General features: G+C 43.6%; 1 protein-coding gene across 1 annotated transcript in view; it reads left to right on the top strand.

Annotated features, from left to right (window-relative positions):
• LOC127231762 (aromatase) overlaps positions 1-26,595 on the top strand; it is a 104,127-nt gene that overhangs the window by 52,911 nt on the left and 24,621 nt on the right. The gene's annotated exons all lie outside the window — the stretch shown is intronic.

The following is a 26,595-nucleotide window of genomic DNA, read 5'->3' as shown; positions in this document are numbered from 1 at the left end:
TTGGTCTTTGAAGTAAAACATCTGACTTGTTAGGCTGAAAGGCCCAATAAACAACGGCTAGCAAAACTAGAAATCAAAACAAGTACAGAGAGAAAACAGGAAATATGGGGGAATGTAAATAGGAAATAAGAATTGGTACATGAAGTCTGATATTTGTATTAGGAAGAAAAAGTAGGGCAGAGACAATGACAACATTCACCTAAAATTTCCCATAATTGAAAGGACTGTGACAGTAGGTGCATTTTCACTCAGCGTTGAGAGTGGACTTAGGCAGAGTAAATGGTCCTCTGGAACAGTGGAGAGGGTCGGTGATCCAGCTCTGGCCTTCCTGATGAGATGTGAGCTAAATAGATAGACTTGAAAAGCATATATAGACTTGAAAAGCATATATATATATTTCACATAGAGTTCTGGGAATCGCCCGGGGATACAGTTCAGTGACAGAGCTTGCTCAGCCTGTCTGAGGCTTCATGTTTGATCCCTGACACCACCAAAAAACTGTGGGAAACATGACCCACAAAGTGTGGGTAAGTCCAGGAGAAGGTGGGCACTGTAGGCAGATGATTCCATATTCTGTTCAGGTTATCCTGGTGTTTTCCTGAGTATCTTCAGTATATCAACAAGAGGAGTGTGGAATCATAGAGCTGTAGGGAACTTGGAGACTGCCATATTCTACAGGTCCTAGGTTCCCAGGTGAGGCATGGCCACTTGGTGACCTGTCCCATAATTCACATCTCTATAGTGGCCCCCAAGGACACAGCTCCAGCCTGAGGTGTATTCCCTCTGGCCATTCCCAGGACCATTCATCATCACCTGTGCCATCCTTGAAGACAGAGGACAAATATTAGCCTTATTTTATTTTTATTTTTTTAGATTTATGTGTATGAATGTTTTCCTGCAAGTGTATCTGTGTACCGTATGTGTGCTTGGTGCCTGAGGAAGTCAGAAGATGGCTTCAGATCCCTGGAACTGGAGTTATGGATAATTGTGAGCCACCATGTTGGTGCTGCTGAAAATCAAACTCGAGGTCTCTGCAAGAGAAACAAATGCTCTTAACCACTGAAGCCCCCTTTATGTAACTCATACTATGTGCCAGGCGCTCTGGTAAGGCTTTATCTAATTTCCTCCTCATGGCACCCTTATCAGGAGGCACCATTTCCCCCAGATTTTCTTTCCTGATAGAGAAGCTGAGGCAAAGCACAGGCTGCAGGATGCACGAGAGCACAGGAAAGCTGGTGATAAGGAAAGAAACCGGAGCAGCCGTGAGTTTCACTCACCTTTCAATTCGTTTTCCGTTCTTTAAACTGCATATGTCTTTTCCCCAACTTGGTCACTTGGAAAAACACTGCCCTTGGTCATCTGCTCACAAAGGCCATGCCCCAGCTTTGCAGGATTTTAACTTTACCTACCCTTGCTTAGTCCAGTGCACTGGACACCTATGCAACCTGACTTTTGTTGTATTTGTAGAAGTGGTATTGTCTTGACTAAATTAATTCATTAAGGGTATAACTTTTCTGTGTGCCTAGAGTCTAGAATAATGGCCAAGGTACAGCAGATTACTTTTTATTTGTTTTAACTGAAGAAAACAGTCTGTACCAACATGGTCATTCCGTGAGCTGGGTTCTTCTGTGGAAAAAAAAGAAAACAAGAAGGACCTTGATCTTTGACACCCTCAGAGATAAGTGTAGTCCTGGACAGTGGCAGACTGTGATGGATCACAGGGTCACAGGTGGGTTCTTGGGGTTTGAGATACTCTATCCTTTATTTTACTGGCTCCTTGGGCTCAAATAATCTGGAACTTAATCATCAAGTCTTCCTCTGAAGATTTGGGATCCAGTTAAAATGAGCAACCTCCAAGGAAATTTCACTTACAAATTGGAAGCAATACTCAACTGGTCAGTGGAGGTTGTTTGGATCTGCAAAGAGCCTCTATTTAGGATGTTGGACATCCCTTTGCTGGGAAGTTGTTTGGTGGAGGCTAGATGATGGGCTTCAAGGGAGTTCAGAAACTTAACATTAGGTTTGAAGATTGCATGTTGGTTCCTGACTCTGCTTCTCCAGAAAGCCTTCATTAGAGCATCGGAATGGGCCTGGGACTTGAATGAGAATGAAGAGTTAGAATTGGTAGCCAGTGTCTCATCATCCAGTCTTCATCACCTCCAAACTTAAGCTCTGGTTTCCTAGGCCTTCTGGTAATGCTGTCTGGTATAATGGATTTCATAAGAAAAGAAGGCATGGGGCGGAAGAGGACCGAGGCACTGGGAAGGACTACAGGAGCCAGAGAGTGAGGACAAGGTTAAGAATGTTGGGCATCAGAACTGTGAGGAGTCATGTGGTTCAACCCCTTTGTTAATAGATAAGGAAATGGGCATCTAGGGAGGTGAAGTAACCCCAGCACTTTGGGGGTCATTCAGTAGTTTGCATGCCAGAGAGTGGCCCTGCTCTAGGACATCTCTGTGGCCTCACAGTTTGTTCATTAAACAACAGATAATCTCACAAGGAAAGACCAATAATGCTGCTGCTATCTGACTGTTTGGGTGGTAGCTATAGGCCACTGTGCTGTTGAACTTGGCATTTGTAATCACAGATAGGACAAGAAAAAAAATTAGGGGGCATATGTGAGTGTATTAGAGTTTTTGTTTTTTGATTTTTGACACCTGACCTAAAAAGCCTAAGATGGTAACCATTTATTCATTTATATCATTGGCATTTATTGAGCACCTATAGCAGGCTCTGTGGAGGCTAAGGACAGAGGTAAGATGTGAGATCTTACCAGGAAAGGAAGGGCTAAGCCATGATCATGATGACAAATACCATTCTGCAGAGGTACTTGAATATTTGGATGGGGGTGTGGTGCCCTTAAAGGAGCCTATCATATTCAGGTCAAAGAGTAGAAGCAAGGTCATGAGGCCTTCAGGGTGATAAATCTTGGGCTCAGGTATGGGTATGGATCTTGCCATAGAAACAGATTCAGTCCAGAATTTGGACCACCCTAAGGCTGATGCTATCAAAGTCATGTGATCACATAGCTTCAATTGTCATAGAGACTTTAAAGACCAAGGGACAGTCAGCCCCACATGTGTGTGGCTTACAAGGTTCTTTCCCATCTCAGTACCCTACAGCAGAGAATTCACTTGCCTAGCCAGAGCTTAAGCCACTTGGGAAGTGGTGCTAGTTAGCAGCAGAATTGAACTTAAGCCTTCTGACCCCAAATCCTCATACTGTGATGGTGTCTCTTCTGCCCTTTCCCCTTTCAGTTTAAGAACTAATATTTGACTAGAAAATTCTGATGAGGCAAGCAAGAGAAAAAAATTAATAGGAAACAACTGTGATGTTTAACTGTTCTTTTCCTTCTCCCAGGGACAGGATAAAAGAGAATATATAAATATAAATAAATAAATTATATATATATATATATATATATATATATATATATATAAATAATTTTGGTGTCAGATAAGCCCAGTTGGATCCTAGGGCTCTTGTTTAGAAGGACCAGCCTTATGTGTCTCTAAATGTCTTTAACTGCCAAAGTCTCTGCTGATGTCCAGGGGAGGTAACACTAGGTACCACACTGGGAAGATAGTGGACCATACGAGAAACAAGAGGCACCATCAGGGGCACAGATGAAGCTGGAGCAAAAGGATGCCCTTGCCTTGGGTGTGCTGGAGGTCGATGGGTAAGTTGTGAAGAAAGCAGGGCTCAGTGAACCTCTTGTATAGGCGCTGGGCTGAGCTCAAAGATGAGTGAGAATCTCCCAATAAAAACAAATGAGTCTTTCTGGGTGAGGAACCCATGGGGTGAGGGGCTCCAATGCACCTCTTGCCCCCCCAATCCCTGTTCTGCATGTCTAATTGGTCTGAAATGGCAGACTTTTGCCCTGAAGTTGGTTCAAGACAACCACACATTGATCTGAATTTCCTCTGTGGATTCTTTTTTTTTTTTTTTTTTTTCTTCTGCTGTAGAACAGGTAACTCCCAATTGGAAGCTTGCCAAGAAGGATGGTAAGCACCCCCCACCCCATGTCAGGTGACAGAAAGCAGGTTGCAAGGTGTGAACATGGCTAAATCATCTCAACCTTTAAATAACCATGAATGAGGAGAGATCTTACTTGGCTGAGTCTCCTATAGCTGCATCAGTTCTAAAGGGAAAGCATTTCCCCATTGCAGGCAACCCTGTGATTCTTCTTTATAGATCATCTTAGGTAGCTAAGCCAGTGGCTCTAGAGCATTTGGCTCTGCCACTGATGACCCAGCCCCAGCACTTTTGACTTGTTCATCTCACTGCCTTCATCTCTAGAGGATGTAGCAGCTTGCTCCTTTTTAAAAATTAGTATTTTCACATATATATCCAATGTATATTTAACAATGCATTTTGACCGTTCCTCTTTATTCTCATTCACCCCCACCCCCCACCCCAGGAAAGTCCCTTCTTAAGTCTCCTGTGTGTGTGTGTGTGTGTGCGCACGCGCACGTGCACGCGCTGAGCAAGGGTAATTTAACAATGGCTACATCACTGAGGAATATGATACTTCTTCTCCAAGCAACCATTAACTATGCATTGTCCCTTAATGTTTGTTAAATGAAACCCTTTGAGACTTTTTATAGAGTGCCTTCCCAGTTAAAAGCAAGAGTGCCCTGGGGCCCATTTCAGAGAGTAAAGGAGAGATTTATAGCAGGTAGGAGAAAGTTCTGGGAAAGGAGGAAGCTGACTTCTCTAAGGAGGAGGGAAGACCTGAAAAAGCAGGGAGACACAAGAGTGGAAGAGGAGGGGGAGGGGGAGGGGGAGGAGAGGAGCTGTCAGCCAGTGGGATGCTTATAAATCAGTGAGGAGTCAGACTGAGTGGAGACCAGGGCCGAGGCCAGAAGAGAACCCCTTTGAAAACCTTACAGCCAAGTAGAAGCAAGAAGGATTTTTACCAAGGCACAAGGAAAACTGAACCAAAAGTAATCTAACCTTAAGTGTGCAGGGCCAGATGAAGGGTTCGAGAGCACAGCACTCCGGTTGCCATGGGGAATGAAGTAGGGACAGACTCGGGCCAGGTTTTCGGTGAGCAGTCTGAAGACCTGGGTGTGGTCCAGGAAGTGGGATGTGGGTGTGAAGGACAGAGGCACAAACTCCTGTCTTGGGGGAACTCACATTTGAGGGGAAGAGGAAATAGAAGTAAAGATAAAAATTTTAATCAGTTAATACTCCATTTTACTTTAAGAGATTTGAGCAGTTTTATAGTAAAACATGCAAATCTGAAGGCTAAGTATAAATGAGTTTGTTATTCTCAACATCTTCTTTGCTGATAAAATAGTTTCACAGAGCTAATCTTCTGAGGGTCAGTTACCATCTGGCAGGCAAGCATAACTAAACAAATTTCAGAAAAGACATCTAGACCCCATAATGTGTTTCTTTGAAGGCTGCAGCATTTAACTCAGATGTGGAGTGTAAATAAGCAAAGGGTCAGGTAGGCCAGAGTGGGCGCTGGACTCAGACAGATGCTTTATTCAGCATTGTACCTGTATTTTAGAGGAAGTCTGCACTACCATGCTGTGTGGCTATCAGTCCATCCCCCTCAACATGCATGTTGCCTGCACAGTCCCTGCAGCTTGGAGCTATCCAGAGGTTGATGGTCTCCCAGGAATCCTCAGATTTTCTCAGGAGCTTTTAAAAAATGAATATTTAGAGAATCTAGAAGGAAGATACAGAATGCATCCAGCTGACTGCTAAGAATACCTTGTCATCACAAATTGAGCTTAAGACACTTCGAGGAGGAGCTATTATACAGTTAAATATGTCCTTTCTCAGAGGGATCCTTGATCTTCTGGGCCTTGGGTCTTTGTCGGAAGGAGACCTGGGCTACAGTACCAGAAAATGGACAACCACGAGAATAGGAAAACAAAACCAGCCCCCCTCTTTCTTCTGGAAGGGCATGGCTGGGTCCCTGCAACCCAGGACCACAGGGGCAGTAGAAGTTCAGTCTCCAGATCCTTCCGGGTAGGTGAAAGTTGGCATACTGAGGAAAACGAGCTGTAGCAAGAAGCTGGGTGGGCCCAGGGTGACAAAAGACTCTAGGGTGAATACTGCAAGAGAAGGGAGGACTCACCTCTTGCCCACCCAGAAAAGGGGCTCCACATCCCCTTGGATAGGAGGGGTCTGTCTCCAAGGACACAGCCTCATGAGGGAAGCTACAGAGAATGCCTGGTTCTCACTGGATTGCTCTCTCTCCCAGGATGCTGGCAGTGGTCCCAGCCAGGCCCATCCTTGCAAGGGCCTGGAGGAGGGCGGCACCTGCCAGCACAAGAATGTTCTGTGCATTGGGGGGAGGGGGGAGGATTACATGAGTATTGCCTACTTACGGAAAAATCAATCTATCAAATCAGTTTTTGAAACATGAAAAGTTCCCTTTCTGAAGATGTCTGAGCCAGTGATAATTCTTCAACCATTAAACATCTCTGTACTGATAAAAAGTAAAAGTATGGTCCAGAAGGCCAAGAAAATGAAGGGGAATGCCCAGGGTAGTTTGGGGAAATATCTCACTGTGACTGGAGGGGGAGGGGAGAGCGAGAGACAAGATTCTGAAGCCAATACAAAAGGTTTGGGCCTGGAGGTTTGGAGGGGCTTGGCAAGTTTGGGTTTAGCATAACTGTGGAGTCATGTCTAAAGGGCTGTGTGAACAAGGCAGCCAGTGCTTGAGAGGTGGAGGGGAGGAGCCCAAGGGGGAGAGGAGATATCCACAGAGAGGTGAAAGCTCACTGTATGAAGCCTGATGAAGCACATGGTGGGGGGCAAATACTGAGGCCCTTGTGTGGAGGCCCGAAGAACAGGTACAGGCCAGGCAGTAAAAGGACGGAAGGCTAGCTGCAAGTCCCAGAGCAGAAATGAGGAGTGGTACACGAGCCCAGTGCCAGAATGAGATCAAGAAGAACAGAGCAGGGGTGGGGGTGATGGCCAATACTGTTTTTCCAGAGGACTTAAGTTTGGGTTCCAGCTCCCACGTTGGGCATCTCAGAGCTGCATGCAACTCAGGAAGATCTAGTGCCCTCTTCTGGCTGCCAAGTGCACCCGCACTCACATTATACCCACAGGAACTTTTTTTTGTTTGTTTTTTTTAATGTTTTTAAACAGGATAAAGGCACAGATTAGGCAGTAGGAAGGTCGTTTGCCATCACTAAGAGGCAGGCATCAGCGGTGTGGTGAAATAGAAACTGGGAAATAGAAAATGTCAAAAGAGAGGCAATGGGCATGGGTTATCTGTAGTGAAGAAAAAGGAACGTGTGAGTCCAGAAGAGAGAAGGAGGTTGGAGGCGAAGAAAGTGAGGAGAAGCTGGTGTTGTGGAAATCATGAAAATGAGCCTCGGGTAGTAGAAAGAGCGAAAGGGTAGTTGGGGCAGAGCGAACTTTCAAGTCGGGAAGGTTGGTTTCAGCTTCCACCTCCGTTGCTAACTCTCACAGCCTCTTCCCAGCACTCAGGAGACTGAGGTAAAAGGTCAGTGTGCAGCATACCCTGAAGCCTTGTCTCAGAAACAAACAAGATGGAGGTATAGCATTTAGTATATTCTGAAAGGCCCTTGTGACTCTAACCAAAGAATTCATATGTCAATTGATGGCACATCCCAGAAGAGAGAGTGGCAGTGTCAGGGGACCAGTGCCGCTGTCCACACCAATTACTCCTTTAGTAAAACTGGGAGGAAAAGATGCTATAATCCTTTTGAAAAATGACCTTTTTTGATGATTCATGCCTTTTGGACACATGCCACCTCTTGTGCATCTGTCACATCTCCTTGGTCTGCTTCCCACTGGTCCCCATGACTTTTCTGTAAAATCAGTTTCTCCCCATGCTTTTCCCTTTTCTATCCCGTCATTAAATTTTGGTGCCCTTTGAGACCGGCCTCAGTCTGAATGGCTTCCTTGTACAGTGCTCTCCACAGCCCAGGGCTTGATTTCCACCTGCACATCCCTTCTGTCATTGCCTCAGAGCTGCTGCCCCCGAGCTCCTAGACATCAGCGCTTGGGTGTTCCAACAGTTCCCAGAACTCAACTTTTCTAAACAGATGAGTTTCTCACACCTTGGAAATGGAGGAGTGGATCTGGGGGAAAGGGGAGGTGGAGGAGGGACGGAAGAAATGGGGGAGGGGAAACCAGTCAGCATGTAACAAATGAAAGACTAATAAAAGCAAAATCAAAGAAAAACAAACCTGCTTCTGTCTCAGAGAATGGTACTGCCAAACCTTCCAGTCTGGTAGCTTGTCAACTTCTACCTCCAGAGACCATAGCTCCCTGGCTCCTCTCCTGCCTACAAAGTGGTAGAAGATAACCAGCTTGTCTCTTTTCAGCTTCAACAACCAATGTCTCCATAGCACTTTTTCCACTGAAGCCAGTGTGTTAACATTTCTGAAAATGTGACCTGACTGATTTTCTAGTATTGTCCTTTGATGTAGAGGACAATCCTTCAAGCCAGACTATCACCATCTTCATGAGTTCAGCTGCACCCACTTGCAAAAGATCTTACAGCTGGACCTGTCACCTGGAAGTACGGGAGGGCTATGCGTTCCTCACCTGAGTATCCAGCCACTTCTCCTAACCAGTTCAATGCAATTCTGCCCTAATTACACGTGAAGTCGGGGAGGGGCTAGAGTATATAAAGTGGGAAGGCCTAGGGAAAGGACTTTATCTTCGAGTCTATGGGGGGGGGGGTTAGAGCCATGCATGGTCAGACTTTCCTGTGAGGCTACTTTGTTACCTGTGCTCCTGCCCACAATCTTTTTCCCACCTCTGTAAGCAAGCCTAATAAACTCACCACCCCTTCAGAGTGAGCTGTGGTGGCCTCATACCTCAGCTGACTTCGTCAAAGGAGGGAATAGGTGTGTATTTATTTCTCCCTGGGGAAGGAATTTGGATGACACCCTTCATTTCTTCCCATTTCACCCTTTGTTAGCTTCTGAAACCCCAGCAACTTTATCACCGTCTGTATGAGTGTGCCCAGCCCAGTGTGCCCCACACAGCCTCCCTCTTTTTGTGCTGTGGGTCCCTACCTTTCTCTGTGTGTTTTGTTTTGACTAATTTTCTTTCTTCATATTCACATGAAACTTTCCTGACCTCCTTTCCCCTGCCTACTACTACACAGCCCCTTTACTTCTTAGAGTGATGTCCTTCAGCTGAAAGACTGCCCCCACTAGAAGTTGTCACTCACTTGAAAAAACAACCAAATAAGTGTCCATATGTTCCTCATCTGTCTTGCTTCTAGTGGTACATTCCCCTGGGGAGAGTCCAAAGAAAGGGGTGCAGTATGGGGACCAACATGGCTAGGTGATGCTTCTTCCAGAATGAGGGACATAAAAGAGGGAGTCTGAGTATACTGGAGAGAATGAGAAAGAGGGAGACCTCTACTCATCTCTCAGACTCAGAATGACCAGATAGTCTCCCTGGTGGACAGACCACTGTCAGATAAAAGGTAGGTTGTAGTAAGATCTGGCCAGACTTGCAACACTACCTAGCAGAGGCTTTAACTAAGGTATCTGGGGGGATTCCTTCTAGCTCAATGGGACCTAGAGCTATGTCTTAACTTCAAGGTTGCCAGGACATCAAAACTATACTATGTGTCTTCAGGTCTTTGCTATAGACCAAGCTGAGGAGTTTGCATAGGGACTTGGCATTTCGTTACCCTGAAGTCAGCAGGGCATTAAGTGAAGGCATCAGTTAGGACACCTGAAGTAGCATAGAGGTAGGCCTGGAGAGACCAAGTGTCCAGAGCCCTGTATTGGGTAGGCCCAAGCATGGGATGCCATAGAGTGCCCTGACCTGCAGGGCAGTCAACAACGAACTGGGAAGTACCTACAAGAGAAAGGGAAGCAAGGGATACAAAGAATGGACAGAAAGACAGTATTCTAATCAAACTGACAAATTTTATTTTCTGTTATATAGGACCGTAGGCAAGACAGTTGCACTAGGCAGGGTGAAGAGGTCAGTAGAAGGAATGTCCTGAACTAATCTTTAACTGGCTGTAAAACTGTAGCAGGAGAGATAGCCCTGAGCTGGTTAGCTATTCTTTAACTGGCTGTAAAACTGCAGCAGGAGGAATATCCTGAGCTATTCTTTAACTGGCTGTAAAGCTACAACAGGAAGACTATCCTGAGCTATTCTTTAACTGGCTGTAAAGCTACAACAGGAAGACTATCCTGAGCTATTCTTTAACTGGCTGTAAAGCTACAACAGGAAGACTATCCTGAGCTATTCTTTAACTGGCTGTAAAACCACAAGCCTGTATCTCAGAATGTTCTGCTAAACATTCTGCTTATTTCTTTAGAGGCAATAATTTTCTATCTCAGAGGCCTGAGGTAGTGAGGATGGTGATGGTCCTCTACATCTCCCCCTCTCTGGCATAATAATAGAGAGGAAGCAGCCAAAATGTTTTTCCAAGAGGAGCTTAGGGCTGACTTATAATCATTCTGAGGGGCTCTCATCCGTACCCCGTCTCTGGATATCTTTGCCAGCCATCAAAGTTCCTGTCTTAGGATGGTGGAACATCAGAAAGGTGCCCATCATTGGCAAGCCACCGGCAGAGAGAAGTCCTCATTTTTATGGAAGAGGGGGCCTTTCTAGGTCCCTGGCTGGGGCTGCTCAAGGGTCTTGGTCCGAAGGCCATTTTGACCTGGGGGAGTAATTGTGCCTGTTTAAGCTAAGTGGGAGCCGGGAGTGTTAGATGAATGTTGCCTTCCCCCTCATTGTCACTCATGGCCAGCCTCTGGTAGTGGATTTGGATTGGCTTTGCGGTAAGGCTATCTACCTGTTTCTTGATAAAATCTGTCAAACGCCTAAAGGCCCATGGGCCAAAAGAAAAAAGCAATATAAGACCCATAAAGGGGCCCAAAAGACTAAGCAATAAAGTGGATAACCAAGGGGAGGTCGTTGCCTGGTAACCGGACAACCTGGTGTTCTTAATAATAGATCACTGAAGGTGAATGGGATATCTGCTAAGGGGAAATGTAGGTAGAGATAAGCCAGTCCTTAGCAGGGGAAAAGGTCTCAGGACTTACTACATAACTGTATAAGGAGGGGTTACTAAGTAACCTGACTGAATTCCTGCAAGCCCTAAATTCTACTTCTCAGGAAGTTGGGGAGGGGGAGAAGGTAGATCAGGACTAAAGGTAGCTATCTTTTAACTCAATGGGCTATTCTAAGAAAAAGCTGGCGGTCTCTAAGGCTTATGCCACGATCGCTCCCAGCAATTCCTCCCTTTTTTCCCAAGTAAGAATGTGGGCTATTGGCATTATCTCACCATGAGTGGGAGCAGGAATCCTGGTCCCCTTAGATGGTTATGCGACATACATCCTGAAGCAAGCTAACCCAGCCTTCAAAGGCGAGATTGCTCAGGCCCACTGCGATGCCTTTGAGGAGGGAAGGGTTTTTCTGACCTCAACCTTCATGCAACCAGGTATAATCCCATGAAGCCCAGGGTAGGCGCCTTTGGTGGCCTCTTCATTGCACTCACACAAGGTGAACCTCTGTGGGAGATGTTTTAGTTTTGTCAATAGCAGAAGAAGGCTTCCCTGGAAGTGTCCCCCTTGGTCATGGGTTGTCACCTTCTAAAGGCTCATCATGACCAGTTCCTCAAGGTCAAGCCTGTGATAATGTACTGTTGGCAGATAAAGCCAGTTAACCTCTTAATGGCCTGAGGGCCTAAGGGCCTTAAGCAAGCAGAATTAAGAAGCCAGCAAGGGGTCCTAAAAAGGAAGGGAGTAAGTTGGTAAGGCTTGGTGAGGCTGAGAGCCAATTTTGGAACCAGCCTATTTCCTGTTCTCGCTGCTTTTTTCTTTTTTCTAGCCCTTCTCTGGCCTTGGCCATGCTGTCTCTTTTCACTCCTGTGTGATCTGTATAGAAACAACATTCCTCTTTGAATGCTGCACAAATTCCTCCTTGTTGTAAAAACAATAGGTCTAAGCCTTGCCTGTTCTGAAGAATGACCTCTGAGAGAGAGAGAGAGAGAGAGAGAGAGAGAGAGAGAGAGAGAGAGAGAGAGAGGATGAGGGAGAGGAGGTCCCAAGGTCTCAGGTCCGGTTTTCCTCTGTTCCACGCATCTCACCAAATGTTCTGGCAGCCACCGGGCCTTATTTGATTCCTGTAAGAAAACACAAACATGCCCTCGACCCCATATTAGGACAGGATCGGGCCGTTTCCACAGTCTAGTGCATGGATCTTTCCATTTGACTTGAGTAAAAGTCTCTCAATTTCCATCATGCTAGAATCTGTTCCCCACAGATTGCTCATGGGCATCCATATTCAAAAAATTTTAAATGAAGAGTATGTGATTAATGCATCAGGTGGAGACTGGGGGCATGACTCCCTTCTCCTTATAAGTTGCAGTTTTAAGGAGCTATGAGCATGCTCCACAATTCCTTGCCCTTGAGGGTTATAAGGAATGCCTCTTTTGTGTTTAATTTTCCATTGGGCACAAAATTGCTGAAATGCTTTACTAGTATATCCAGATCCATTGTCTGTTTTTATCATTTTTGGAACTCCCATGTAAGCAAAATATTTTAAACAGTGATTTATCACATGCTTAGTGGCTTCTCCAGTTTGTGCTGTGGCCATTAAGAAGCCTGAATATGTATCGACTGCCACGTGCACATATTTTAATCTGTCAAATTTTGTAATGAGTAACATCCACTTGCCATAAATGATAGGAGAGCAGGCCTGAGTATTTACTCCTATATTAGTTACAGGTAAATATTGTGGGCACACATCGCATTGTTTGACAATTTGCCAAGCAGTCTCTGTAGTTAAACCAAACTGTTTTCTTAGACTATTGCTATTTTGATGATGAAAGCTGTGTGACTGTTGAGCTAATTTTACCTGAGATAAAGCAACTGTTTTTATCAGTCTATCACTCTATCACTGACTCATTGCCTTCAACCAGTGAGTGGGTCAGGAAAATTTGAATGAGCTCTTATATGACCCATAAAGCACAGTGACTGTTTTTGATGAATGACACTCTGAATTTGCTCAAACAGTATTTTAACATGATTATTACTAGTTCCAATGTATGGAACTGTCTCTAAAGCTTGAAGAGCTCTGAAAACCTAGAGACTATCAGTATATAAGTTAAATGAATCATTTATTAGAAGCTGAAAAACTATAGCAACAGCTTGTAACTCAACTATCTGAGCTGAAGCTGGATCTGACTGTAGTACTTATTTTTTTCCATCAATAGCACAAGCTGCTTTTCCATTAGAAGAACCATCAGTAAAAACTAACATAGCATTTCTTATAGGATTACTCCTTACAATTTTTAGGGAATACAAAATAATATATATATTTATTTATTTATTTTTATATAACCAAGTCCATTTAAATGAAAACAAACATTTATAGACAATATTTGGGAATTTGGGCATTGTTCCTTCCAAACTACTTCCTGCTGGTAAGGGGCGCTGTCATGGGGGATTCTAAGAAGATGCAGAAATCCTGGCTGTAGTTTGTAAGGCTGCTTTGTCCAGCTGTTTTGAATGTAGGATCACCTGGTACTCTGTTTCAGGCGGTCTGGCTTGATCAAAGCACATTAGTCTGGAAGGAATCCACAGCTTTTCATTTTCTGTGAAAACAAAAATAGAAATCCTTTTCCCCAGTAACTTGTCCTTGAACTTAAATTTTGGAGTCAAAGCATTTTTTTTATTTAATTTATTATTTTACATGTCAATCCCAGTTCCCTCTCCCTCCCTCCCTCCCACCCTCTCTTCTTCCCTCCCTCCTTCCCTTTTACCCTCTCTGCCCTCTCACATGCACCCTAACCACCCTCCCCTCCCATCCCCCCACCCCAATTCCATATGTAGGGAAATACCATCCAGTTGGGATCAATAGATCTGACAGGTCATGTGAAGTAGGGACTAGGGCTTCTCTCCTGTCTCTAGGTTAAGACAGTTATCCCTCCATGGGGGATGTGTTAGCAAGGTCCTTTTGTGCACCAGGCTCCACTGTCTGAGGTCCCGTAGACTGCTCAGTCCTTCTGGCTGAGATCCATATTCAGGGGGGCCTGAGTCAATCCCATGCTGGCTTCCCAGCTATCAGTCTGGTGGCCCGTTAGCTCCTCCTTGTTCAGGTAAGCTGACTCTATGTGTTTCTTGTCCTCTCCATCTGCATCTGGGTTCTAGTTCGACTCAGTGTTTATGTATGGGTGTTTGCTCCTGTTTCCAACAGGTATTAGATGAGGGCTCCATGGATATCCGGGAAGGGCATTTATGGTAGCCTTTCCATGGATGCTCAAATAGTTGGTTGGCAGCAATCTTGTAGTTCTCTAGACCTTTCTTTGTGTTCAATTTTATCTTCAAACCAATATTGGCTCCCTCTTTTATGTTCTCTCTCTCTCTCTCTCTCTCTCTCTCTCTCTCTCTCTCTCTCTCTCTCTCTCTCTCTCTTTCTCCTGTCTTCTGGAGCTCCTAACTGGGCTCAATCTTCCTGGTTGCACATGTTTTCCTTTCCTCCCCCTCATTTTCTCCTACTTCTTTCTCCATTTGCTGCCCCCCACCACTTCCCCTGTGCTCTGGGGGACTTGTCCCTTCCCGGTTCTGTGAGGGACTTTATATGAATCTCTTAGAATACACCTTGTATCCTAGTTTCTCTGGTGGTGTGAATTATAGGCTGGTGATCCTTTGCTCTAGGTCTAAAATCCATATATGAGTGAGTACATACTATGTTCCTCTTTTTGTGACTGGGTTACCTCGTTCAGGATGGTTTCTTCAAGTGCCACCCACTTGCCTGCGAATTTCAAGATACCATTATTTTTTTCTGCAAAGTAGTATTCCATTGTGTAGATGTGCCACATCTTCATTAACCATTCTTCAATTGAGGGGCATCTAGGTTGCTTCCAGGTTCTTGCTATTACAAATAGTGCTGCTATGAACATAGTTGAACAGATGTCTTTGTTGCATGGATGTCAATCATTTGGGTATATGCCTAAGAGGGGGATTGCTGGGTCCTGTGGTAAACTAATTCCCATTTTCCTGAGGAACTGCTGCCATACTGATCTCCAAAATGGCTGTACGAGTTTGCACTCCCACCAGCAGTGGAGGAGTGTTCCCTTTTCTCCACATCCTCTCCAGGATGAGTCTTCATTGGTGTTTCTAATTTTAGCCATTCTGGCAGGAGTAAGATGGTATCTCAAAGTTGTTTTGATTTGCATTTCCCTGATAGCTAAGGATGTTGAGCACTTTCTTAAGTGTCTTTCAGCCTTTTTGATTTCCTCTATTGAGAATTCTTTCTTCAGTTCTGTACCCCATTTTTTTCATAGGGTTATTTGGTGTTTTGTTGGCTAGTTTCTTGAGTTCTTTGTATATTTTAGAGATCAGCCCTTTGTTGGATATAGGATTGGTGAAAATCTTTTCCCAGTCTGTGGGCTGCCATTTGGTCTTGTCCACTGTGTCCTTTGCCTTACAGAAGCTTCTAAGTTTGAAGAGGTCCCATTTGTTAATTGTTGATCTCAGTGTCTGTGCTCCTGGAGTTATGTTCAGGAAGCAGTCTTCTATACCAATTTGTTCAAGGGTACCTCCTACTTTCTCTTCTAAGAGGTTCAATATGGCTGGATTGATGTTGAGGTCTTTGATCCATTTGGACTTGAGTTTTATTCATGGCGACAGACATGGGTCTATTTGCAGTCTTCTACACACCCTCATCCAATTGTGCCAGCATCATTTGTTGAAGATGCTGTCCTCACCCCATTGTATAATTTTAGCTGTTTTGTCGAAAATCAGGTGTTCATAGGTGTGTGGGTTAACATCAGGATTTTCAATTTGATTCCGTTGGTATACTTGTCTATTTTTGTGCCAATACCAGGCTGTTTTCAGAACTATAGCTCTGTAGTAGAGCTTAAAGTCAGGAATGGTGATGCCTCCTGAAGTTCTTTTATTGTATAGGGTTGTTTTGGCTATCCTGGGTCTTTTGTTTTTCCATATAAAGTTGATTATTATCCTTTCAAGGTCAGTAAAGAATTGTGGTGGGATTTTAATGGGGATTGCATTGAATCTGTAGATTGCTTTTGGCAAGATTGCCATTTTTACTATGTTTATCCTACCTATCCAAGAGCATGGGAGATCTTTCCATTTTCTGGTATCTTCTTTAATTTCTTTCTTTAGAGCCACAAAGTTCTTATTATATAGGTCTTTTACTTGTTTGGTAAGCGTACACCAAGATACTTTATGTTGCTTGTGGCTATTGTAAAGGGTGATGTTTCTCTGATTTCTTTCTCTGTCTCTTTGTCGTCTGAAAAAAGTAGGGCTACTGATTTTTTTGAGTTTATCTTGTATCCTGCTAGTTTGCTGAAGGTGTTTATCAGCTGTAGTTCCCTGGTAGAGTTTATTGGGTCGCTTATGTAAACTATCATATCATCTGCAAATAGAGACAGTTTGACTTCTTCCTTTCCAATCTGGATCCCCTTGATCTCCTTTTGTTGTCTTATAGCATTAGCTAGAACTTCCAGTATGATATTGAAGAGATATGGAGAGAGAGGGCAGCCTTGTCTTGTTCCTGATTTTAGAGGAATTGGCTTAAGTTTCTCTCCATTCAGTTTGATGTTGGCAGTTGGTTTGCTGTATATTGGTCTTATTATGTTTAGGTATGTTCCTGTTATCCCTGACCTCTCCAAGACCTTTATCATGAAAGGTTGTTGAATTTTGTCGAAGGCTTTTTCAGCATCTAGGGAGACAATCATATGGTTTTTCTTTTTCAGTTTGTTTATATGGTGGATCACGTTGATAGATTTTCATATGTTAAACCATTCCTGCAATCCAGGGATGAAGCCTACTTGGTCATGGTGGATGATTTCTCTGATGTATTCTTGAATTCGGTTTGCCAGTATTTTATTGAGTATTTTTGCATCGATGTTCATCAGGGATATTGGTCTGTAGTTTTCTTTCTTAGTTGTGTCTTTGTGAGGCTTGGGTACCAAGGTTATTGTGGCCTCATAAAAAGAGTTTGGCAATGAACCTTCTGTTTCTATTTTGTGGAACAGTTTGAGGAGTAGTGGTATTAGTTCTTCCTTGAATGTCTGGTAGAATTCTGCACTGAATCCATCTGGCCCTGGACTTTTTTTGGTTGGAAGGCTTTCGATGACTGCTTCTATTTCATTGTGGGTTATAGGTCTATTTAAGTTGTTTGTCTGTTCTTGATTTAATTTTGGTAAATGATAGTTATCCAGAAATTTGTTCATTTCCTTTGAATTTTCAATTTTTGTGGAATACAGATTTTCAAAGTATGACCTAAAAATTGTCTGGATTTCCTCTGTGTCCGTTGTTATGTTCCCCTTTTCGTTTCTGATTTTGTTAATTTGCATGTTCTCTCTCTGCTTTTTCGTTAGTTTGGATAAAGGTTTGACTATCTTGTTGATTTTCTCAAAAAGCCATCTCTTCGTTGCATTGATTTTTTTTGTATTGGTTTCCTGGTTTCTATTTTGTTGATTTCAGCCCTCAAGTTGATTATTTCCTGACATCTACTCCTATGGGGTGAGTTCGCTTCTCTCTGTTCTAAGCTTTTCAGTTGTGCTGTTAATTCTCTTATGTGACTATCCTCTGTTTTCTTCATATGGGCACTTAGTGCAATGAACTTTCCTTGTAGCACTGCTTTCAAGGTGTCCCATAAATTCGGGGGTATGTTGTGTCCTCATTCTTGTTGAATATTAGAAAATCCTTAATTTATTTCTTTATTTCTTCTTTGACCCAGGTGTGGTGCAATTGCACATTGTTCTGTTTCCATGAGTTTGCAGATTTTCTGCTATTTGTGTTGTTGTTGAATTCCAATTTTAAAGCATGGTGGTCTGATAAGGTACAGGTGACTATTCCTATTCTCTTGTATCTGTTGAGGTTTGTTATGCCACCTAGTATGTGGTCGATTTTAGAGAAGGTTCCATGTGGAGCAGAGAAGAAGGTATATTCTTTTGTGTTTGGGTGGAATGTTCTATAGATGTCTGTTAACCCCAGTTGAGACATAACTTCTGTTAGTTCTTTTGTTTCTTTGTTGAGTTTCTGATTTGTGGTCCTGTCTAGTGTTGAGAGTGGCGTATTGAAGTCTCCCACTATAAGTGTGTGAGGTTTTATATGAGCTTTGAGTTTTAGTAGCATTTCTTTTACAAATGTGGGTGCCTTTGTATTGGGGCATAGATGTTCAGAACTGAGACTTTGTGTTGATGGATTTCTCCTGCGATGAATATGAAATGACCGTCTTCATCTCTTTTGATTAATTTTGGTTTGAAGTCTAACTTGTTAGCTATTAGGATAGCCACGCCTGCTTGCTTCTTGGTTCCATTTGATTGGAAAATCTTTTCCCAACCTTTTACTCTGAGGTCTATCTTTGAAGGTTAGATGTGTTTCTTGTATGCAGCAGAAGGGTGGATTCTGTCTTCGTATCCATTCAGTTAGCCTGTGTCTTTTTATAGGTGAGTTAAGACCATTAATGTTGAGGGTGAGTAAGGACCATTGATTGTTGATGCTTGTTTGTTTTAGGTTTGTTGTTGGCAGTGATATTGTGAATATATTTGTTCTGCTTTACCCTTGGTTTCTGGTGTAGTTGGATTTTTGTGGGCGTAGTTACCTTCCTTGGGTTGGAATTTTCCTTCCAATACTTTCTGTAGGGCTGGATTTGTAGATACGTATTGGGAAAATATGGTTTTGTCATTAAATATCTTGTTTTCTCCATCTATAGTGATTGAGAGTTTTGCTGGATATAGTATCCTAGGCTGGCATCTGTGTTCTCTTAATACTTGTAGAACATCTATCTAGGACCTTCTGGCCTTGAGGGTTTCAATGGAAAAGTCAGGTGTAATTTTTATAGGTCTGCCTTTATATGTTACCTGTCCTTTTTCCTTCACTGATCTTAATATTCTTTCTTTATTCTGTATGCTAGGTGTTTTGATTATTATATGTCGAGGGGTCTTTTTTCTTTGGTCCAGCCTATTTGGGGTTTGGTATGCTTCTTGTACTTTCATGGGCATGTCCTTCTTCAGATTTGGAAAGTTTTCCTCAATGATTTTGTTGAATGTGTTTTTGGCACCTTTGAGCTGGGCTTCCTCACCTTCCTCTATGCCTATTATTCTTAGGTTTGGCCTTTTCACTGTATCCCATATTTCCTGGATGTTTTGTGCTAAGGATTTGTTGAACTTTCGATTTTCTTTGGTCGATGAATCTATTTCTTCTAGTTTATCTTCTGCGCCTGAGATTCTCTCTTCAATCTCTTGAATTCTGTTGGTTATGCTTGCATCTGTACTTCCCAATCTTTTGCCCAGTTTTTCTATTTCCAGCATTCCTTTGGTTTGTGTTGCCTTTATTTTCTCTATTTCAGTTTTCAAGTCTTGAACCATTTCCTTCACCTGCTTAATTGTTTTTTTCTTGGCTTTCTGTACTTTCTTTACTTTCCTTAAGGAATTTGTTCATTTCTTCCACTTTTTTGTTTGTTTTTTCCTCCATTTCTTTAAGGGATTTTCTCACATCTTCTTTGAGGGGCTCTATCATTTTTATGATGGTAATTTTTAAGTCATTCCCTTCTGCTTCCTCTGCTTTGTTGTTGTGTTCTGTTCTATTTGGTGTAGATTCCCTAGATTCTGGTGGTGTCATGCTTGTCTTTCTGTTGTTAGGTGTTTTCTTGTATTGCCATCTTCCCATAGCTTCTTCCAGTAGGTGTTGGTGGGGTCTCCTCCTCTCTCTATGGTACTTCCCCAGTGGGCTTTTGTGGGTCAGAGATTCAATATCTGTAGCTCTGGGTGGTCCAAGCTCTATAGGAGATCTCTCCACAGACAGGGACCCAGGGATGGGGTCAGGGATGAGGATCTAGTAGAAGATGCCTCTAGCCAATGGCTCTAGCCAATGGCTGGCAGAAGAGGACAAAGGCTGAGCTGAAACTTGGGAAGATTCTGCACGATAGTCGGATCTCACTGGAAACTGGAACTCTACAGCTGAGGTCTCTTTCTTTAGCAGAGGCCCTGCTTTTTTTGGGGGGTGGGTCAAGGATCTTGCTGGCAGGAACTCAGAGTGGACCCACAGAGATAGGCGGATCTCTGGGAGGGGCCCAGGACTCCAGCAGAGGACTGGAGGTGGGGTCAAAGACCAAGCAGGTGGAAATTATGGGTGGTCCCGCGTGGATAGGCAGGTCTCCTTTGTTCAGAGTTGCTCTGAGAAGTCTCCGAAGTAGGGTGGACTGTTGGCTCCACCCTCTGTCCCAGTGCTCAACCACAGGGGCAGGACAGTGGGCAGGGTAGGGCACGGGGTAGGGGGGGCAGGCTCGCGGTGGGGATGGGTGGGGGTGTATCAGAGCTCCAAGGGTGCTCTCCATGGGGACAGGACACAGGAGCAGCAGGATCAGGGGCCAACCCAGGGAGTTTGGGGGGGGGGGGAGAGGTTGTAGGGGAGAGGCTGCCCCAATTGGGCCCAGACTCACCTCTAGCCAATGGCTGGCAGAAGAGGACAAAGGCTGAGCTGAAACTTGGGAAGTTTCTGTAGGGTAGTTGGATCTCACTGGAAACTGGCACTCTCCAGCTGAGGCCTCTTTCTTTAGCAGAGGCCCTGCTTTGGGGGTCAAGGATCTTGCTGGAGGCCCTGCTTTGGGGGTCAAGGATCATTGCTGGTGGGAACTCCTACAAAAGGATATATTAGCACAAATTGCAACAGTCTATGAGCTGGAAACTTATTATTAATTTTTTTCCCAAAAACTGAACAAAAGCTGATGGACCAAAAATTATAATTAATAAAAGTTTAAAAACTTAGGTCCTAAATCTATACATAGAAAGGGAACTCCTAATGGTAAAAGAAAATTAACTTCTTAAATCGGGAGTGCCATGGCTGGCACCTGAGCCCACTCTCAGAGAAGGGGAGGTAACCCCCCCCCCCCCACTGCCTAAATATCCCTTTGCTAATTGCTGGTTGTAAAGGTTTTGAAATAACTAATCTACTTGCTGTTTGGTATAGGGAACATGTATTGTGCTTGGTCCCCTGCCAAAATATCTCCTAGACTCCATACAGCATTTTTGTACCATACAAGCTACTGCTTTAAAATAAGGATTAACACTTTGGCTGGGGAAACAGGTAAATGCAACCATAAAACTGGTCCCCTTGCCATAAGACAGAAGTTGGACTATGCTATGTGGGAAGCACATAAGCCTCCCATGTTTTGCATATTCAATATAGCATATCTGCTGATGTAGGATTGCATTCTCCAATTGTAGAAGAACTTGTCTACCCTCTTTAGTTAGCAGTCTAGGTGAACTGGATCACTATTTCCTTTAAGGATATTGCTTAAAGGTCTCAAATTGCCAATTTATTTAAAAATTCAAAAAGGCCATAACCATTGAATATTTTCCTAGTAATTTCTGAAAATCATTTAATGATCGCAAGCTATCTTTTTTAATTTTTGAGGCCTGCCCCAAATACTTTTGAAGATCCCCCCCCCCCAATTTGACCTGCAAAGCCTTCGTTAGCTGACATGGTCTCATTTACACTTTCACTGACACCTTTCTAGGTGGGGCCAAAGAGAGCTGCAGTCTCCTGAGGCTTTTTCTCAATAGCTGTTTCCAAATCTTACACTAACCCCCATTCTCTCAATTTCTTTTTTAATCACTGATTTTGCTGACTTTGGCCATTTCCTGCTGACACGCTCTGGGGCGGGGGGGCAGCCGTGGGAGGCACAGATCGTCAACCCTTCCAATGAAGACACTGACCAGATTTTTTTTTCCCATATCCCAAGCAATTAAAATAGTACCTTTTGTTAGGATTCACACATTCATAATCACACTATAGACACGCATGCGTGGCCACACCATACATACAGAACATATATACATCTTTTAGCCCTCCTTTTCTCTAGGCCAAGATTAGTTTGTTGAAATCAAACATCCTTAATTGAAATCTCTTGTAATGCAGCTGCTATAGATAACTTTTGAATTTTGAGTATCCAAAATCTGAACAAATCCCAATAAATTCATTTATGTCACCCCTCCCCACATTTTTTTTTTTTTTTTTTTGGTCTTAAAACGGTTTCTGTCAGGCTGTATTAATTTTTTTCATATACCTGGCTGGGAGTTAGCCACGGCAGCAGTTCCTAAGGCTGCAGGCCTCTAGGCCCCGTATCCTGCCTTTGCTCTCTAGGCCTGGGCTGGCCTCTTGTAGCTCATCTGTGACTGTAGCTGCTTGAAAAGTAAATAACCACCATTGTAGCAACTCTGAGTTCTTGGCACCTACAGGTTCTGCTGACCTAGTGCATATGGAGGGCCACACCTTTGCTTCCCTAAGCCCTGGAGCAGCATGTGGTGGTGGTGGGGCGGATGGCATCCGCATTTGCGGAGCAGAGGCAGGGGCAATGTTGGGGGCGTCATGATAACGGTCCCACTCATATTTGGCCACCTCTTCCTCAAGGTCAGCCTCTTCTCCTGTAAAGAGGTCGACTGGGTCTCTTTTTGTTGTTGCTGTTTGTTTTATTTTTATTTATTTATTTATTTCCTGATCAAGGTTGGACTCAAGAGAGCCCTCCTAAAGGGAAGGCTTCATTTCAGCCACCCAAGGGGACTGGAGAGAGGTCTGGCCGTTGGGAGGTTGCCTTAAGGACAACCTGAATCAGGTTCCAATAACTGGAGGCATTAGCAAGGTCCTTTTTCTTAACCCTAATTCCTTGTTTCCATAGAGCTTCTTTGAGCCCGACAAGGAACAGATATTTCTGAGAAATTGCTTGTCCCATCACTTAAGATTTGCACCAATGCTCACCACCACTGATAGTCATTTCTTGTCAGCGGGTCACTGGAAAGAAAGCAACACTGTCCCCTGTGGGACACCCTGGAAGGATCCTTCTCTTGTTGTGAGCGGCATTATCTCCTAGATGTCCTCTAACAGCCCCATGTTGGATGCCAATTCTGCCCCAACCTGTGGGACAGTCAAGGACGAACTGGCAAGCACCTACAAGAGAAGGGGGTAAGGGATAAAAAGAATGGACAGAAAGACAGTATTCTAATCAAACTGACAAATTTTATTTTCTCTGGGGAGGCTCATATAGGACCATAGGCAAGGCAGTTGCACTAGGCAGGGTGAAGAGGTCAGTAGAAGGAATGTCCTGAACTAATCTTTAACTGGCTGTAAAACTGTAGCAGGAGAGATAGCCCTGAGCTGGTTAGCTATTCTTTAACTGGCTGTAAAGCTACAACAGGAAGACTATCCTGAGCTATTCTTTAACTGGCTGTAAAGCTACAACAGGAAGACTATCCTGAGCTATTCTTTAACTGGTTGTAAAGCTACAACAGGAAGAATATCCTGAGCTATTATTTAACCACAAGCCCGTTTCTCAGAATGCTCTGCCGAACATTCTGCTTATTTATTAAGAGGCAATAATTTTCTATCTCGGAGGCCTGAGGTAGTGAGGATGATGATGGTCCCCAACAATAGAGACCACCTGAAGGTAACAATAGAAGGACCTGAGGCTATGACTCTCAGATAACCAGTGAAGACTCAAGTAGTAACATTGCTCTTGAAGGCACTGAGCCCTTGAAAGTCATATGTGTCTGTTATGTTGTGTTGTGTATGTATTTGTACCTATCTGTCTGTTTGTGTCATGTTTCTTTTCCTGGGGAAATGTCAACAAATACGTATTTACCCCTGATAGGCCATAGACAATGGTTTAAAGATATGGTTCTTCCCAAATCTTAGCGAGACAATGAGTTTATCAGTGCCATAGGTGACTCAATAGCAGGTGCTTCACCAAAAGGCCCACCCCAGCATGGGTAATGACTCACAGATGTGGCACACCGGGAGCTCTCTAATTGACTTGCAGGTTCCCACACACCCCCACCCCTGCTTCTACAATAGTGAGGAGGGATCTTATAAATTGTGCCACGTTCTGAACATACTGGACTTGCACCTCCCGTCTGCCTCCAGGAAGAAACATTTCGACTCACAGGAAATAGGTAAGAGCATGATATTACTGGCAGGGGACTTGAAGCTACCTCTCTGAAGTTCCATGGCTTTTCTCCATTCCTGTACTGCTATTCTGAAGATTCTGTCCAGCCAATCTATGTAGCTCATCGGAGTGTTCTACCAAATACGAAAATCAAGGCTAGTGAGGAATCTCAAGGGAACTTTCCACCTGTGCCATCCAAATGTCAGAAAAACTTAATCCTTAAAGCAGCTCATTCTAAATAATCTATCCTGTAAAAGAGGGCAAAGTATCCAAACGTAGACACCCCAAGGCTGCCATAACAAGCAACAGCATGGCACAAATGAAAACGTGAGCATTGGAGAAGACCATGTGGGTTCCAGTCTGGGCTCTGACATACAAAAGCTGGGCACCCTGGGACGAGTGACCTGACCTTCCCTCTGCTCAGTCTCTTCGTGTCACAGGGTTGATGTTGGGATAGTATCTCCCATATAGACAATGTTTTGGAAGTGTTACAAAAATTCTTTTTCTGTTTTTCTTAATGTGATGCTCCCATAGGGACATCCTTTTCAGAAGTCAGGCTTTTTATCCCCATTTGAATATAGACATATGCAGCCCCCACTTTGAGTGGCACTTGACTACTGTAAACATGACTATTGCAATAGAAATTGTGCAAAACAAGCTTGAAACACTAGAGAATATTTGTTATTGTTCTATGACCTTTAAATTTTCTGGCCAAAACATTACTCTTATCACAACTTATACTTCTTAGAGAAATAAATAATAAAATAAATATTTTCATGTGCAATAATTTAAAACAGTTCATATCTTAAAGTGATTTCTCTTTCTCTTTATCTTTTCAGTTTTTTGAGACAAAGTTTCTTTGTGTAGCCTCAGCTGTCCTATAACTCACTCCGTAGACCGGGTTGGTCTTGCACTCACAGAGATGCCAGCCTCTGTCTCTTGAGTGCTGGGATTAAAGGTGTGTGTGAACATTGCCTGAGCCAAGCAAGTCTCTTAAGCTGGGCATGGGGTACATTCTCAAAACCTGGCAGGTGAATGCAAGGTTTGAGCCAACCTGAGCTATATACCATGAACCTTTCTTTTCTAAAAACAAAGTTGTCAAAAGTATTTGAACATTGCCTTCTTCTTTCTCTTCTACAATTTAATTTGTACATTTTTAATGTGTGTGTGATCAAGCTCGTGTGTGTGCATGTGTGTGTGCAAGTGTGCATGTGTGTACATGCATGTGCATGTGAGAATTGGTTCTCTCTTTGTAGCTTATGGGTTCCAGGGCTCAAACTCAGGTTGTCAGGCTTGGCTGTAAGTACCTTTAACCTCTTAGTCATGTCATCGGCCTGCTCTCTTTTTCTAGTGAGCATCTTTTTCTCTGCAAAATAAAAACCCTGAACCCATTCAGAGTAGCTACTCATTAACAAAGGAAGCAGCTAATCACAGCTGCTGACTCTTCCTTCCCCACTTAGATCAATTGGAAAACTAACAATTGAACTGCTCAACATGTGCCCAGGCTTTTTTCAGTGTTGCACATAATTATTATTTAAATGGTAGTAATATAATGAGTTAACAGAATGATGAATGAACTGAATGAGTTCAATTGTGAAATGTCTATAGTTGTTGGAATCAAATGTCACATAGAGATCAGAGGAGAAACATTATCTCATAGTGCCTAAGAACCTGGTGAGAGTTGTGGCCTTTCTCCCCTGAGGAGTTCCTGTGAGGGATGAAGAGGCCACTTAGGGGCTGAGCGTACTGGATGTTTACAGAATGATTGCATTCAATTCCCAGCACCTATGTCAGGAAATTCACAAATGCTTGTACCTCTAGCTCCAGGTCTCTGGAGCCAGCTCCAGCTGATACCCTCTTCTGGCCTCCTCAAGCACCCACACACATGTGTGCACACACACACGCAAGCACACACACATAAAGGGTTTTTTTTACATGAATGTGAAACTGGATGGTGATGACTTGTGCCTTTAATCCCAGCACTCAGGAGGCAGAGGCAGGCAGATCTTTGAGTTTGAGGTCAGCCTTTTCTACATAGTGAGTTCCAGCTACACAAAGAAAACATGTCTTGAAAAACCAACAATGTCCCCCCCCCAAAAAAAAAACCCAAAAGTGTATGTGAGTACATACAAAATTTTCTGTAGTGTATCAGAGGATCCACAGAGCTCTTAACATCCAATTTTAGGTCACTTTTGTAAATATAGAGTTCTAGTATAAGGTAAAAAACCTACTTAGTCTTGGCAAGTCTCCTCAACTTCTGGCACTTAGTATATAAGGGCAAAGCTTGGAGCTTATCATCTGCCACTGGAAAATACATTTGATGATAATGATACAAGTTTCTTCAACTTGGCTATTGGAACTACTGCCATCCCTAAGTTTCTCCCTATGAGTAGAGCTGATAAAACATGACTAAAAGACCCATAGCATACTCTCGTTGAAAACCAGCTGAGGCTGAAAAGGAAGTATCCTGCACAGGACCCAAGTTAGCACTAGAACCAGAAGGCTGACTGGCCCTGGAGCTTGCTGCTGGGGCATGCGTCTCTGTCTATTGTCTTTCTCCATCCAGTTCTTTTTCCTTCCCCTCTCTTTATTTTCCCTCTCCTGTTCCCCACCCCCACCCCAGCCTCTCATGCTGACACCCACAAACATTGTTTTACCATCTGGGATTCTAGTTCCAGATCCCCATTAAAGCCACCA

Source organism: Phodopus roborovskii, unplaced genomic scaffold (assembly GCF_943737965.1).
Source record: "Phodopus roborovskii unplaced genomic scaffold, PHOROB, whole genome shotgun sequence".
NCBI lineage: Eukaryota > Metazoa > Chordata > Mammalia > Rodentia > Cricetidae > Phodopus > Phodopus roborovskii.
This window is presented reverse-complemented; position numbering and strand designations above follow the sequence as displayed.